Here is a 17,563-nt window from a genome sequence, read left to right as displayed (position 1 = left end):
GCCCTACTTATATTGGGGGTCATTCTGACCCGATCGCACGCTGCAGTTTATTGCAACGGTGTGATCAGGTCAGAACTGCGTATGCGCCGGCGCCAAAGTGCGCAGGCGCATGCCAGACACCGATGGCCGTCGCTGCGTTACGATCACCTCTGAGAGGCAGTCGCTGGGTGTGGGTGGGGGTGGGGGGGCGGAACGGCCGCCGTTCGTGGGTGCGGTCCGGCTAACACAGGCATGGCCGGACCGTGCGGGGGACGGGCCACAGCGGCTGCGTGATATCACACGCAGACGCTGCGTGCCGGGGTGCGACGAGTAGCTCCCGGCCAGCACGCTAAGGCTGCGCTGGCTGGGAGCTACTCCTAAAGTGCAAAAGCATCGCTGCTGTGCAATGCTTTTGCACTTGTGCGGGGAGGGGGCGGCACTGGCATGTGGGGCGGGATAGCCCTGTGCTGGGCATCCCCCCGCATGTCTGTGGTCATGATCTCAGCCCTGCAAAATTTTGCAGGGCTATGATCAAGTCAGAATAACCCCCATTGTACAATGGGGGTCATTCCGACTTGATCGCTAGCTGCCGTTGTTTGCAGCGTAGCGATCAGGCAAAAAAATCGGCATTTCTGCGCATGCGTACGGGCCGCAGTGCGCACGCGCAACGTACTTTCACACAAAACTATGCAGTTTCACACAAGGTCCAGCGACGCTTTTCAGTCGCTCTGCCGATCGGTGAGTGATTGACAGGAAGTGGGAGTTTCTGGGTGGTAACTGACCGTTTTCCGGGAGTGTGCTAAAAAACGCAGGCGTGTCAGGTGAAAACGCAGGCGTGCCTGGGGAAACGGGGGAGTGGCTGGCCAAATGCAGGGTGTTTTTGTGACGTCAAACCAGGAACTAAACAGACTGAAGTGATCGCAAGGAAGGAGTAGGTCTGCAGCTACTCTGAAACTGCTAGAAAAAATATCAGCACTGGTCTGCTAACCTTTCGTTCGCACTTCTGCTAAGCTAAGATACACTCCCAGAGGGCGGCGGCCTAGCGTGTGCACTGCTGCTAAAAGCAGCTAGCGAGCGATCAACTCAGAATGAGGGCCAATGTTCTGCTGCTTCCTCTTAGGTGAAATTATGCAACGAACGTCCTATCGGGTTTCCCAGAAGATATCTAGCGAAATACAACTCATAATAAAATACGATTATAATTATTCACTTGCCAAGAGGCAATCAGAAGCTGTGAGTTTACAGATCTAAACTAAATGTCAGATCACTAGTAACGTACATAAACTAAGCATCATACATGTAATTATTTATGGTCATCTTCTTGATATTAGACTGCTGAGGTGTATTGAGGTTGCCTGTACACCTATAGGGGACAATGTAATAGAGTGCGAATTTAGTAAAGTGGCGCCATTCTGACGTGTTCCGGCGAGTTTGTAGGCACTGTGCAGTATGTAATATATTAAGAAGACAAGCAATCTCGCCACTATCAATCTCGTCAAGACCAAACTCAACGCCTTAATTTTACTATGGTAAACATACAAGTTGCCCAATGTAATTATTGAGTTATTAATATATCTATTTATTAAACTTTACTGCTAGAGCGCAAACATATTCCACTGCACTTTAAAACAGTAATAGAACAGCAATAAAACAAGACTGGGCAAAAAAAGACAGACAAAGAGGTATGAAGGCCCTGCTCGTAGGCCTACAATCTGTAGGAAAATAGTCATTGATACATAAGGATAAGTACAGGTGTCATTAGCTCTGGTGACACACAGTGCGGATTAAAGACTGAAAGGGGATGTGGCTTGATGAAAGGGGCGTGGTGCCATGACAAGGGGCGTGGCCTTATAGCCAGACCCCTGTTTTTGACACTCCGGGGGTCCCGGAGATGCTGGGCTGCCCCCAGAGACTGTCTGTCTGCAGTGTCGGCTCCTAAACTGTGACAGGAGCCGAGTACTGCACGTAATGATAAAGTGCAGCACCCAGCTCCTGTCACCGAGGAGCCGGAAATTTGGTGTCACCCCTTGGCGGGTGACAGCCAGGAGCGTCCTGCACCCACCATACCCCAGTAGTGCCACCACCTAGGATAAGTGCTACATATTGTATATTTTTCCATCCAGATTGCCGAAGCTCTTGGCGGGTTACATGATCCCGTCATGCAGCAATGTTGGCCTGGGGTTAGTGGGATGTGAGTATAGAAATAGAACATATGAAAGGATACGTGTGGACTATGCAGGGGCAGATTGGGAATTTTAAGTGTCAATGGAAACATTTCCTAAAGTGGCCCTATGTAGACTTTCTTTCGAGCCTTTGAGGGTGCCTTTGGTGCACCACTAGATAAAGGGGTGTGGCCTTGAGGTAAAGAGTGTGGCCTTCAGTGAAATGCATTGTCTGCATCCACTGTTGTTACACCCCTGACTTCAGGTTTTCCGGCCCCTCTCCGCTCCACCTGCCACCAACCGCATCAGTCAGCCTGGCTTCACGCATAAAAAGAAAAGAGTCACCGAGAGGCATTCCCACAGGTCAGTCCACTGGGATTCTTTCCATTGAGCCCTTTGGCCAATCCACCCAGGGACTATGTAAATGGGAGATAATTAGTAGAATAATTTACAGAGGTTATGTGGATGGCTCAGGAACATAAGCTGCCTGAGCAGGTGAGTTTTCTGGGAATGCTTTGGAGGTTTGGAGACTAGAGGAAAGTCTTGTTGTGCATGGGTGGGTATTCCACAGAGTGCGTGCAGCCGAAAAACTGTCCTGTAACTGAGAAAAGGAGCAGGTAACGAGGGTGGATGAGAGACTTGCACAGAGAGGAGCCTGGGGGGGATCGAGCTGGGAGATTTACGAGATAAGCAAAGAAATGTATGTTGGTGTGGTTTGGTTAATAGCCTTGTGTGTACTGTAAGTAAAAGTTTTTTTATTTTGAGTTTTGCAAAATACAGGTGACCAATGTAGGGAGACAGAGAGTAGCAGCATACAAATGTTTTGCAAGAAAGATCAGTCTAACTGCTGCATACAATATAGATTCCAGTGATACAAGTCTGTTATGGGGAAGGCCAGTATGGAGATTATTGCAATTATCAATGCAGGCGATAATGAGGACTTGAATTAGAGTGTTTCCGTGTACGATACAGGCATATTCTGGATATGTTTTTTAAATGTATGTAACAGAATTTGGAAACAGACTGAATGTAGGGAACAAAGGACAGTTCAGAGTCAAGGATGACACTTAGGCAAGTTATAGATTCACTGCGCCCTCCTGAAAAAGTGGGCGTGGCCTCGCAACTTTATATTATCAAACTATAAATATATTTTCACACCCCCTCTACACACACAATTGCCAGCCTTACACATAACAGTCACAGTAGTGTTCCTTACACATAATGGGGCCGATTCAGACCTGATCGCTAGGCTGCATTTTCTCACAGCCTGCGATCAGATCTGAACTGCGCATATGTATGCAGCGCAATCCACAGGCATGAGGGACCACAGCAACGAGGATCGCCGGTCAGCGATGGGATGGTACGAAAAATACGAACGTACTGGCCATCGCAAGGAGATTGACAGGAAAAGGCCGTTTGTGGGTGGCAACTGACCGTTTTCTAGGAGTGTCCGGAAAACGCAGGAGGGACCAGGCATTTGGATGGAGGGTTTCTGACGTCAGCTCAGGCCCCGATTATTGCAGCGGCTGAGTAAGTCCTGGGCTGAGCAGAAACTGCATAAACTCATTTTTGTGCCGTTCTGCTACAAATGCGATTGCACACCTGCACACACTCCATACCCTCCCCCAGTAGGCAGCGACTACCTGATCGCAGGGATGCAAAAAACGCAACCTAACGATCAGGTCTAAATTACCCCCTATGTCTCCAGTATAGTGTCCAATACACATAATGTCTCCAGTATAGTGTCCAATACACATAATGTCTCCAGTATAGCGCCAAATACACATAATGTCTCCAGTATAGTGTCAGAAACACATAATGACCCCAGATAGACATGATAAGCCCCCCAGCAGTGCCAGATAGACATAAGCCCCCCAGCAGTGCCAGAAAGACATGATATGCCCCGCAGCAGTGCCAGATACACATGTCCATACAGTGCCAAATACATATATGCCCCACAGTGCCAGATACATATATGCACCCAGTGCCAGACACACATATGCCCCACAGTGCCAGATACATATATGCCCCCAGTGCCAGATACATATATGCCCCCAGTGCCAGATACACATATGCCCCACAGTGCCAGATACATATATGCCCCCAGTGCCAGATACACATATGCCCCACAGTGCCAGATACATATATGCCCCCAGTGCCAGATACACATGTCCCCACAGTGCCAGATACATATATGCCCCACAGTGCCAGATACGTATATGCCCCCAGTGCCAGATACACATGGCCCCACAGTGCCAGATATGCCTCCAGTGCCAGATACACATGTCCCCAAAGTGCCAGATACACATGTCCCCACAGTGCCAGATACATATATGCCCCACAGTGCCAGATACGTATATGCCCCCAGTGCCAGATACACATGACCCCACAGTGCCAGATATGCCTCCAGTGCCAGATACACATGTCCCCAAAGTGCCAGATACACATGTCCCCACAGTGCCAGATACATATATGCCCCACAGTGCCAGATACATATATGCCCCCAGTGCCAGATACACATGTCCCCACAGTGCCAGATATGCCCCCAGTGCCACAAACACATGTCCCCACAGTGCCAGATATGCCCCCAGTGCCAGATACACATGTCCCCACAGTGCCAGATATGCCCCCAGTGCCAGGTACACATGTCCCCAGTGCCAGATAGATATGTCCCCACAGTGCCAGATATTCCCCCAGTGCCAGATACACATGTCCCCACAGTGCCAGATATGCCCCCAGTGCCAGATACACATGTCCCCAGTGCCAGATACACATGTCCCACAATGCCAGATACACATGTCCCCACAGTGCCAGATACACATGTCCCCACAGTGCCAGATACACATGCCCCCACAGTGCCAGATACACATGTCCCACAGTGCCAGATATGCCCCCAGTGCCAGATACACATGCCCCCACAGTGCCAGATACACATGTCCCCACAGTGCCAGATATGCCCCCAGTGCCAGATACACATGTCCCCACAGTGACAGATATGCCCCCAATGCCAGATACACATGTCCCCAGCAGAGGCGTAACTAAGGCAGGGTAAGTGGGGCACGTGCCCTGGGCGCCTTGGCATGCCCACTCGCCCGTCACGCTGCAATGTGAGGGGAGGAGAGCGCAGCGTCTCTCCTGCCCCTCAATGTGCTAACTGCCGCTGCTGCGCTGCCAGCAGCACTGCGTGTGTGTCCGGTCTCCGGCGGCGTTAGCCAATCAGAGCTTGCGGACCGGCTCCTGATTGGCTGCCGGTCCGCGAACTAACGAACCGGCGCCACATTTAAGATAGCCGCCCTCGGAGACCTGGAGGGTTGAGGGGCAGGAGAGGCACTGTGCTGCGCTCTCCTCCCCTCACATAGCAGAGGGAAGTGGTGAGTGACTGACGTTCCTGACTGAAGTAAGTGGGGGGGGGAGGAGTCTTATATCTGGCATTGTAACTGGCACTGTGGGGCATGTATCTGTCACTGTGGGGCATGTAACTGGCACTGTGGGGCATGTATCTGGCACTGTGGGGCATGTAACTGGCACTGTGGGGCGTGTATCTGGCACTGTGGGGCATGTAACTGGCACTGTGGGGCATGTATCTGGCACTGTGGGGCATGTAACTGGCACTGTGGGGCAATGTAACTGGCACTGTGGGGCATGTATCTGGCACTGTGGGGCAATGTATCTGGCACTGTGGGGCATGTATCTGGCAGTGTGGGGCATGTATCTGTCACTGTGGGGCATATATCTGGCATGGCACTGTGGGGCATGTATCTGGCACTGTGGGGCATGTAACTGGCACTGTGGGGCGTGTATCTGGCACTGTGGGGCATGTATCTGGCACTGTGGGGCATGTAACTGGCACTGTGGGGCATTGTATCTGGCACTGTGGGGCATGTATCTTGCACTGTGGGGCATGTATCCTGCACTGTGGGGCATTGTATCTGGCACTGTGGGGCATTGTATCTGGCACTGTGGGGCATTGTATCTGGCACTGTGGGGCGCTGTATCTGTCACTGTGGATCTGACACTGTGGGGCACCATGTATCTGGCACTGTGGGGCAATTGTGTATCTGGCACTGTGTAAAAAGGGGACTCTGCATGCGTACTGTGCAAAAACTGAATGAAGGTGTGCTGAGAGACGACACAAGGGGTAGGTGATAGTGTGCTGAGAGGCGACACAGGGGGTAGGTGATAGTCATGTTGGCACGCCCCATTTTTAGTGGCCACACCCCTTCTGGTGCGTGGCCACACCCATTTTTCGGCACGCGCACATACTTCTGTTTCTGTCTGTGGGTTTTTTGGGGGAGGGGGGGCACTCTTCATCTTGCTCTGGGCTCTGAAAACCCTAGTTACGCCTCTGGTCCCCACAGTGCCAGATATGCCCCCAGTGCCAGATACACATGTCCCCACAGTGCCAGATACACATGTCCCCACAGTGCCAGATATGCCCCCAGTGCCATATACACATATCCCCACAGTGCCAGAAATGCCCCCAGTGCCAGATACACATGTCCCCACAGTGCCAGATATGCCCCCAATGCCACATACACATGTCCCCAAAGTGCCAGATAGGCCCCCAGTGCCAGATACACATGTCCCCACAGTGTCAGCTATGCCCCCAGTGCCAGATACACATGTCCCCACAGTGCCAGATAAACATGTCCCCACATTGCCAGATATGCCCCCAATGCCAGATACACATGTCCCCAGAGTGCCAGATATGCCCTCAGTGCCAGATACACATATCCCCACAGTGCCAGATATGCCCCCAGTGCCAGATACACATGTCCCCACAGTGCCAGATATGCCCCCAGTGCCACATACACATGTCCCCACAGTGCCAGATATGCCCCCAGTGTCAGATACACATGTCCCCACAGTGCCAGATACACATGTCCCCACAGTGCCAGATATGCCCCCAATGCCAGATACACATGTCCCCACAGTGCCAGATATGCCTCCAGTGCCAGATACACATGTCCCCACAGTGCCAGATATGCCCCCAGTGTCAGATACACATGTCCCCACAGTGCCAGATATGCCTCCAGTGTCAGATACACATGTCCACACAGTGCCAGATACGCCCCTAGTGCCAGATACACAAGTCCCCACAGTGCCCCCCATCCCCTCCAAAAGTGCTGCTCACCGGTCACCGTGCTGCTGCTTACTATTCTTGAGGGCAGGCAGGAGAGTGCAGCGTGCACCTCTCCTGCCCCTCATTCTCTGGCGGCGATGTCTTGCTCCAATTAGTCGCCGGTCTGCGAGCCAATCAAAGCTCACGGTCCGGCAGCCAATCAGAATCTTTAGCTGCCGGTCCGCGAGCTCTGATTGGCTCATGGAACGGCGCCGCTTACATGAGGGCTGTGGGATGCAGTGGGAGGCGGGCTGCGGGACGTGCGCTGCTGCAGGGACCTGGCTCCAGGGCAGGCTCCAATATGGCGGCGAGAGCTACCGGCGCCCATTAAGTGTGGCGCCCTGCTCGGCTGCTCTATTGGAATGTACCTGGTGCAGGCCCTGATTGCTGCTAATGGTAACATCTGTTTTCATGATGTCTAAAATAAATAATTTAAAGGAAGAAAATACATACAGTAGGGTCCCTTCCCCTTCTTAGTGTAACCGACAGCAGCCCTTCTGTTGCTATTGGAAAAATACGGGGTCAAAGAGCATGGGGTCCCCCAATCATAGAGAGAAGACCTGCAGTGTGAAGTTCCTTAAATATGATTCCACCAGCCCACAGGATGGCAGCAGGGCTGGTTTCCCTAGGGGAGTACAGACTGCAGAAAAAAATGGGCGGCTTCCCCCTCCTGGGTACATCCAACCCTATTAACAATATCGCTATAGATTTTCTGCATATTTCAGAGGCTTTGGGTATGGAAGCAATGAGTAAATAATAGTATAAATAATGTTGTTCTTTACAGGTGGACTACTGGTCCCAGCAAGGCTACAAATTGTAGAACTTGGATGAGGCTCAAGGTGGTACCAGTCCTGCAATTAACCAAACTACATACATCTATTCGCCAGAGGAGGATTGGCCATAGCATCTACAGGGAAGATTCCCGGTGGGCCGCCGCACCCGCGGGTCCTGTTTTGTTTGAGGACATGTGGTCCTATTTATCGACATAATGAATAAGATGCCAAACAATTTGCATATATGAAAAGGTCTTTGCCACTTAGTCTGTGATTGCAGATGATCTAGTGTATACTCTGTCTGCCTGCTTGGCTGACAAGATTGAGTGAATAGTGATTGGGATACGGTTGGTGTAATAAGCAAGAAACTATATCTTTCTAAAGAATGATATAGTTTCCTAAATTCTGAAGGTGTATCATATAATGTGCTCATAATATTTAATTTTATTTCCTTTTAACTTCCCCCTGATGCTGGACATCCCCACTATCTGGAAAGTCTTGGGGGGACGGTGCTGCTGCCATGGCCCATGGCTAGACCTTACACCTCTGGTGCTGCCCATGTGGGGCCACTAGTACAAATTTTTCCAGGGCCGCTTTTTGTTCCCAATCCGCCCCTGTCTATTCGCTTATCTCAAAGTATCTACCAACACGACCTCTCCACTCTGCACAAGATCTGTGTCTCTCATTCACACGCATTACTCGCTCCCATCCACGGCTACAGGACTTTTTTTTGGGCTGCACCCACTCTGTAGAACGCCCTTCCACATAAAATAAGACTTTCCTCTAGTCTCCAAACCTTCAGGCAAGCTTATCAGATTCCAGAACTGCCGACATAACATTCATAAGCTTTCCAGTCTGTACAGCCCATCTGTACAGTCCACACAGATCCTCACATATTTTCTCTTCCTTCACTTTATCATCCTGCTGACCCTTAGCCAACATTGCTGATTGACCCTATCATACGGCCCACCAAAAATCTCTGCAATGTGGTGGACCATTATGCATCATTGTGTATCAATGTCTATTTCCCTATAGGGAAACAGGGCCTTCCTACATCTATATGTGTCTGTTATTACCCATTCTTGTTTTATTACTGGGTGATCCCAATTGTAAAGCGCAATAGAATATGTTGACGCTATATAAGTACCTGTAAATAATGTGACAAGATCACTGGAATAGTGGTGGAAGGCAAGAATATTTGCAACAGGTTACGTCTTAGTTTTAAAACCCCAGGAATATTGTGTTGGTTCTGCTGAGAACTTTTGGTACGAACCAAATAAGGGTCCTGGGGTTGGATGTGAGAAGAGAGGGCGGGTTCTCCATCCTTTTAGGCCCAGTTCAAGTATTTGTACTTTTAGCCTCACAGGAGACTAATTAGGGCATTCAGCTATATGGGTGTGTCACACTGCTTGGGGAAAAGGAGAGACTATGGAGTCTCTGAAAGAGAAACCTGCTCTTGAAATCCAGTGAGCTGGGCCTGGTAAAAACCTATTGTTTTGTTTTATTAGTGAGTTAGTATTATCCTGTGTATAGTTAACGCCGGAAGGCAAGGTATTTGTTTTGATGTTTATTTCTTTTTTTCTGCACAATAAAACTGGTTGAGGCCAATTGCACCAAACCAACAGACTTGTGTGATCACTCAGCTGCTGTATCTTGCCATATACCCCAGGAGATGTTACCTGTTTCCCTGACCCTGTTACAAGGAATAAATATATAAAGAAAGAAAGAATAAATATTTTCCGAAAGCTAATGCCATGTAAGAATGGCATTAGCGGGGGGAGAAGTGTGCCCACAGGAAATAATACTTAATAATAATAATAATAATAATAATAATAATAATAATAATAATAATTATAATAAACAATTTTTTAAGTTTGTCTTGTTTTAGAAGATTTCTCAGTTTTGTTACTTAAAAAGTTTGTTTTATGTTTTTTAAGTAATAGTCAGACTTCCAGCTCCAATGTGCTCTCAGGAGACAGTAATCTGTATTATGCATCCGCTGGTGAACAATTCACTTGCCTGACAAGTGTTAAGATTGTTATCACTGCTGACTTCTGGCAGTATCACTGGATATCACTTAGCTGCCTGTGAATTGTTCTAAAAAATAACCAGAAAGTTTTCTATCGATGCATTGAGCTGAAATAGGTTGTCTTCATTTGGAAGAGGTGCTAATAAATACACCCATATGGGAGGTGCCGGATTAGACCCCTAGGCAGTCAAATTCTCTGGAGTCTGGACCCTCCCTCGCAAATTATCTCCTAATACATTTTTTATTTTACCAACAGTCTACGATCTGGAAACTGTAATGTGAATCTGATTTCTATGGTTTATGTACTTTAAGATGTTAATGGGTTCATTACGTTAATACTGTATTTTCTCTACAGAGTCTTTAATGTAAAGTTTTTGTTTCTTTCAGTTGATTTATTTTTTTCTATCTTTTGGAAACAATTTAATAAAGCGTGATTGTAATTCTCTTTCAAGATCAAATCAATATTATTTCTTTTTCATCCACTAGGGGTCACTGGAGTTACTCTTGGGATATGGACGGCTTCCATAGGAACAAGGCACTGAATAGTTAAAGTTAGAACTCTCCTCCCCTCCATATCCCAGAGTACCTCAGTGTTTTTTCTGTGCTCATTGTAGCAACAAGGCTTGTGTGGATTATCCACACTCCTTTTGAATATTTTTATCTTTATTTTGAACATTTTCCACATCCCTTCCCCCCTTCCAATAGGCGTGGGTCCGGGATAGTGGAAGCTGCTTACAAGCAGCTACTGGCGTGTCGGGCCTCTATAAAAAGAGCTCCCTCACAGCCACGTGCAGGACTACCTGCAGGAGAAGCTGGACCGAGCTTGCAGAAGAAGCCCCGTCGCAGCCCTCGCTACAAGTGTCCAGGTATGTTGGGGGACGGGGCGGTCAGCTCACGCTGCCGCCCCACTGTGTGGGGACACTGTGTTGAATGATGAGCGCTCCGCCGCTTCCAGGACACCGCCGCGTGATGGCCCGCCGCCGCTACCTGATCACCGCTGTGCTGCCTCCCGCTCATAGAGCCGCGCCGGCCGCATTCACTGTGATGAGCCCCGACGGCTCTAGGCAGCGCGCTCCCCGGCTCCCGCTACCGCTCCCCGGCTCCCTCCAGCAGCTCCCCGCAGGTAATCCCCGGCTCCGTGTAATAGAGTACACAGAGTACGGGGGGGGGGGGGGGGGGGGAAGCACACACACTAGGAGGTGAGAGTGTACCCATAGCAGCAGCAGAACGCTGCATGGGTTTTTTAGATAAAGAGGCTATTAAGTTTTTTTTTAACAGGAAATGCACTGATTATGTCTGATTGGGAATTATAATCTGCACTTTGTTTATACTGTAAGCATGGGGGGGCCATTTTAACCATGCTGTTTTTCCTGTTGTGATTCCAGACGTTCCTGTACTGCATCTCTACTCCACAGAAGGCGCAGGGGTGTTAGTGGGAATTTGGGATCAGATTTCATATAGACTGGCGTGCACTGCACTTGGCCAGATATATATATGTAGAGACACCTTAGTACAATTTTACTGAGTCGTGCAAGTTGTCTGTCTTTGTATTTTGTGTTGTCTGTCTGCATAATGAGTAAGGCACCAGCAAAAACAAAAAAGCAGTTTCACTGCCATGTCTGTAAGAATGTGTTACCGGATGGATCTACCACATGTACAGTATGTTTTGTGGATTCAGCTACGAATACAAGTTCGGCTCCGGTTAAAAAGCCGGTTTCATCCCCGGACCCTCCATGGGCTATGCTAACACAGGTTATGGCTGGATTGCAATCAGAATTGGCCGCCGCTCGACAAGAGCGGGAAGCGGCAAGATCTGAGTCTAGGGTGAGACCGCTAGAACTACCGGAGGGGTCTCAGCCTTGCCAAAAGTCCAAGTCCACTATGGGAAGAAAGGATAAATTTCATTTGTCTTATGATTTACCAGTTTCTGCTATGTTGCATTCTGACGATTCTATGCCAGACCTCTTTGCGCAAGATGACGGTGAGGAGGGCGAAGTAGACCAGCAGTCAGATAGTGACGATTTTGACAGCCCGGGCATTGATAATCTCATCAGAGCGGTGCGTCAGTCTCTGAAGTTTACAGAAACTGAGGAGCCGCTGACAAATGATGAGGTCGTCTTTACTAAATGACAGAGAACTCCAATGTGTTTTCCTGTTTCGGAATCTCTTAATAAGATGTTATTAGAAACACGAAAGAATCCGGATAAACGGTTTTCTATACCTCACAGATTTAAGTCTAGTTACCCGTTTCCAGAGTCTGTGACAGCTACATGGGAGAATCCGCCGTCTGTGTCTAAACTTACAAAGAAATTAACCATACCAGTACCAACTGCTACTACGCTTAAAGACCCGTCGGACCGTAAAATAGAAGCTATGCTAAAGTCCATGTATACAGCAGCAGGAGTGTTGCTTAGACCTGGGTTGGTTGTCATTTGGGTAACTAAGGCGTTAATGGTATGGATAACAGAACTCAAGTCTGCCTTACGTGACGATCACCTTATACTTCTCGCTGATCAAATCTGGGAAGCTGCTGATTATCTATGTACAGCTTCTACTGACTTCTGTCAGCTCACTTTTCGCCTTTCATCCTCGCTAGTTACAGCACGACGAGCAATCTGGCTGCGGTCTTGGCAGGCGGAGGTCAAAAAAGGTATAGAGGCGTTACCTTACGGTGGCGAGAAGTTGTTTGGTCCTGAATTGGACAAATGGATTTCTGAGGCCACGGGAGGAAAATCTGTTTTCTTACCAGTGCCTCCAACGGTACCTAGACGGAGATACTCTGGACCGGCCTTCAAATCCTTTAGACCTCAGTCCTTTCGCGGGCGTGGCAGAGGAACAGCCACGCCTGGTAGATGAGGTCGTGGACGTGGTTTCCTACAAACCAACACCAGTCGTCAGGACGCTAAGGTCACCGACAAGCCAGTGGCATGACGGGCTCCCAGCCCATCTCGGATCTCCAATTGTGGGAGCACGCCTCCAGACGTTCCCGTTGGCGTGGCTACAGACGTCCACAGATGGGTGGATCCGCAATTTAGTGTTAAAAGGTTACAAAATAGAGTTCGAATGTCTTCTGCCACTGCGGTTTTTCAAGACAGGACTGCCTCTGTCGGACGACAAGAGGGCGGTTCTGCAAATTGCAATTCAGTCTCTGCTGGATGCAACAGTTTTGATTCCGGTCCCTGTACACCAACAAGGTCAGGGTTATTATTCCAGTCTGTTTGTGGTACCAAAGCCGGATGGCTCGGTCAGGCCAATATTGAACTTAAAGGGTCTCAATCGGTACGTCACTTACTACAGATTCAAGATGGAATCGCTGCGGTCAGTAATTGCAGGTTTAGAGCCACAGGAATTCATGATTGCACTGGATCTCAAGGATGCGTACTTACACATTCCGATTTGGCCACCTCATCAGAGGTTTTTACGGTTTGCAATACGACAAAACCATTATCAGTTTCAGGCTCTACCGTTTGGCCTCTCGTCAGCGCCTCGGGTATTCACCAAGGTGATGTCTGTGATGATAGCTCATCTCAGATCCCTGGGAGTTATAATAGTTCCGTACTTGGACGATCTGCTCATCAAAGCACCGTCTCACCAGATGCTCCTTCAACATGCGTTGCTAACGTACAATGTACTGGTTCAGCACGGTTGGATTGTCAACTTCAAGAAATCACTTCTGATTCCGTCTCAACGACTTCAATTCCTAGGTATGATTTTCGATACGGTAAATCAAAGAATTTACCTACCAGAATAGAAAGTGCAGGTCATTCGTCATCTGGTACAATTAGTGCTCAGGCCACGCACAGTCTCGGTACATTTGTGCATTCGCCTCTTAGGCACAATGGTGGCGGCTTTCGAAGCACTTCAGTTCGGGAGATTTCACTCACATCCTTTTTAACTGGATGTGCTCGCACAGTGGTCGGGCTCGCATCTGCAGATTCACCACAGGGTGAGGTTGTCGCCACGGGCCAGGGTATCTCTACTCTGGTGGCTCAAAGTACACAATCTAACCACAGGGAAATGGTTCGGCGCCTGGAATTGGATAATTCTAACGACGGACGCGAGTCTGAGGTTGGGGAGCTGTAGTTCAAAATTGTCAGCTCCAGGGTCTCTGGATGGATCACGAAAGATTGCCGTCGATAAATATCCTGGAACTCCGGGCAATTTACAATGCGCTACGACAAGCAGTGCACATGCTTCGGTCTCAGACTGTTCAGGTGCAGTCAGATAATGCGACGGCGGTCGCATACATCAACAAACAAGGAGGAACGAGAAGCCGCATGGCAATGCGGGAAGTAGCATCGAATCCTCAATTGGGCCGAGCGACACCAACTGATATTGTCGGCAGTGTTCATTCTGGGAGTGGACAACTGGGAGGCGGATTATCCTAGCCGTCAGGATTTTCATTCAGGAGAATGGGCATTAAATCCAGAAGTGTTTCACATGTTGGTCCAAAGGTGGGGTTACCCTCAAGTGGATCTGATGGCATCTCGCCACAATCACCAAACGCCCCAGTATGTGTCCAGAACGCGAGATCCAAAGGCAGTGGCGGTGGATGCTCTCACCATCGCGTGGCCGTACAGCCTCGTGTATCTGTTTCCACCGTTTCCGCTGCTCCCTCTGTTGCTAAAACGGATCAAAAGAGAGTCCGTCACAGTAATACTAGTGGCGCCTCATTGGCCTCAGAGAGCTTGGTTCTCGGATCTCCGCGGGCTACTCGCAGACGATCCTTGGCCGCTCCCACTACGTACGGACCTGTTACAACAGGGTCCGTTCCTTTACCTCGATTTAGCGCGGCTGCGTTTGACGGGGTGGCTGTTGAGACCGCCCTCTTAAGAAGAGAGAGCTTTCCAGTATCGTTATACCAACCATGTTACGAGCTAGGAAGCCGGTTACGGCAGCTCATTATTACAGAATTTGGCGTGTCTATATAGCTTGGTGTGAAGATCGGAAGTTTCCGACTTCATCTTTCAAGTTATCCCGTTTTTTGTTATTTCTTCAGACAGGGTTAGATGGAGGACTGCGTTTATCTACACTAAAGGTGCAGATATCTGCGTTATTAATTTACTTTCAAAGACGATTGGCTCTATTGCCGTCGGTACACACTTTTCTGCAAGGAGTCCTCAGAGTACAGCCTCCATTCATTCCACCTACAGCGCCATGGGACTTGAATCTGGTTTTAGATTTCTTACAGTCTTCATATTTTGAACCCTTACACCAAGTGAATATTAAGTTTCTCACTTGGAAAACAATTTTTCTACTAGCCTTAGCTTCAGCAAGGCGTGTTTCAGATTTGGGTGCCTTGTCATGCAAGTCACCGTATTTGGTGTTTCATGATGACAGAGCGGAACTTCGGATGAATTCCACTTTCTTACCAAAGGTAGTGTCATCATTTCACATCAATCAACCAATAGTAGTTCCTGTGTTGACAGGAAATTCTGGAACCTTGGATGTGGTACGCGCATTACTCGTTTATGTATCCCGAACGTCTACAGTTCGGAAGACGGATACGTTGTTTGTTCTCTATGATGCTGCCAAGATGGGTTGGCCAGCTTCTAAGCAGACTTTATCCAGATGGATTAAACTGACCATTCGTCAGGCTTACCTTCATGCTAGGTTACAGCCGCCTACATCAGTAACAGCTCATTCCACACGTTCTGTGGGAACTTCGTGGGCAGCTGGTCGTGGGGCTTCTACGACGCAGCTTTGCCGGGCGGCTACATGGTCACGTTTGTGCGCTTTTATAAGTTTGATACGTTTGCGGCATCAGCATCTAGCTTTGGCCGCCTAGTGTTACAGGTGCCAAACAGCTCTCCCGCCCACGGGGGAAACTTTGGTACATCCCAAGAGTAACTCCAGTGACCCCTAGTGGATGAAAAAGAAAATAGGATTTTGGTACTTACCAGGTAAATCCTTTTCTTTGAATCCATAGGGGGCACTGGACGCCCACCCAGAGCAGTTTTACCTGGTTTGTGGTAAGTTCAGAGGATCTTATGGTAACACATTCTCACCGACTGGTTCAAAGTTTCAAGTTCTAGCGGTTATAGTGCCAACTGTTTAGTTGTCAGTCACGTTATGTGTCAACTTTATTGATGTCCGTTATGTTATATGTAATTCTCCATTGTCAACCTCTCTATAGCTCCTGTTCGGCTCAGTAAAACACACTGAGGTACTCTGGGATATGGAGGGGAGGAGAGTTCTAAATTTAACTATTCAGTGCCTTGTTCCTATGGAAGCCATCCATATCCCAAGAGTAACTCCAGTGCCCCCTATGGATTCAAAGAAAAGGATTTACCTGGTAAGTACCAAAATCCTATTTTTGATCCGTTGTTGCGGGGCCTCTAAAAGGCGCGGGCCCCATAGGCAGGTGCCTACTCTGCCTATTTGGTAATCCGGCACTGTCTACGGGCCATTTTTAATAGGCAGAGGCGTGATTCTAGAGAGTTTGCCAATATTTTTAAAGCGTCAATAATTTAAAAGGTAAAACCAAAAATATCGAAAGACTCCACAGAATTGCTCTTGCGCCCAGTGGCGCCGAGAGAGGGGGGGTGGGGGTGGGGGTGGGGAACAAATTACCTGGGCCCAGGTCAATTGGAGGGGCCCAGGTCCACGCCTCCTGTGATTAGGACATGCCCTGGCTGGGAGGCATGCCATGGTCCTCTGAGTGGGTGCTTCTCATATGCTACACAAGCCCCCAAAGAGGTGTGGCCATGACACCAGCATGTTGTGGTCACACCCCCTCCAGGGGGGACAGGGGGGCCCAGGGGGACAGGGGGGCCCAGGAAGATGTTATACTGGGGCCCAGGATTTCTCTTAGCAGCCCTGCTTGTGCCTGCATCTCACAGCCTAATAAATATGGCCTCATATTTGTTGGGGGAGAAGACCTATTAACAAAATAAAGCAGATCAGTAGCTGATATAAGGTGGAATGATGACTAATGTTGTTTTTCTATTTTATTTCAATTCACCGCCTTCCAACAGACTAATTAAAATAATTTGAATGAATTACATGTACTTTCAAATGTTACAGGGTCACCCGGGTGAGTGCCATCTCTCTCACATGTGGTAATATTAATCTGAGCTTCCATTCCAGCAATGGCGGTAACTGCATCATCCTCTATGTGGTGGATCTGAAATGATGGATTATAGAGAGTAAGCGCAATTGTTTCCTTTATAATTGGTGGCTTTGTCTGTATGCTAATTTCTATGATTTTTATTTTTTTTACTTCACAGAAAGAAGTAGGAAGTGTAAATTGGATTTCCCAAGACGGGTTGTCAGTCCCACTTGAGCAAGTGCTGCAGCTGCTTTGTTCAGCCAGTTGCTACGGTAGAAACCACCGTCTCGTCTTCGGTTTCCTTTACATGTACTAACCTTATTAATTCTGCCTTATGACATCCTGTCAGCGGCCGGCCAGGCGGTAAGAAACCTGCAGATCAGAGGAATACAGTGGACGACAACGTAGAATGCTGTTCTGCTGCATGTAGCTAGGATGGATTCTGTT

The 17,563-nt window shown here is 48.7% G+C and overlaps 1 long non-coding RNA gene across 1 annotated transcript in view; it reads left to right on the top strand.

The window, feature by feature from the left end:
- The window catches only part of LOC135058228 (uncharacterized), a 137,933-nt gene extending 128,320 nt beyond the window's left edge, over nt 1-9,613 (top strand). The window contains exon 3 of the long non-coding RNA XR_010244694.1: nt 8,048-9,613. This is a non-coding gene — a long non-coding RNA (uncharacterized LOC135058228). The remainder of the gene's footprint in view (nt 1-8,047) is intronic.
- The last annotated feature ends 7,950 nt before the right edge of the window (nt 9,614-17,563 follow it).

The sequence above is a fragment of the Pseudophryne corroboree genome, chromosome 3 (assembly GCF_028390025.1).
Source record: "Pseudophryne corroboree isolate aPseCor3 chromosome 3, aPseCor3.hap2, whole genome shotgun sequence".
In the NCBI taxonomy this organism is placed as follows: Eukaryota; Metazoa; Chordata; class Amphibia; order Anura; family Myobatrachidae; genus Pseudophryne; species Pseudophryne corroboree.
Note: the sequence above shows the minus strand (reverse complement) of the source record. Positions and strands in the feature narration are given on the sequence as shown.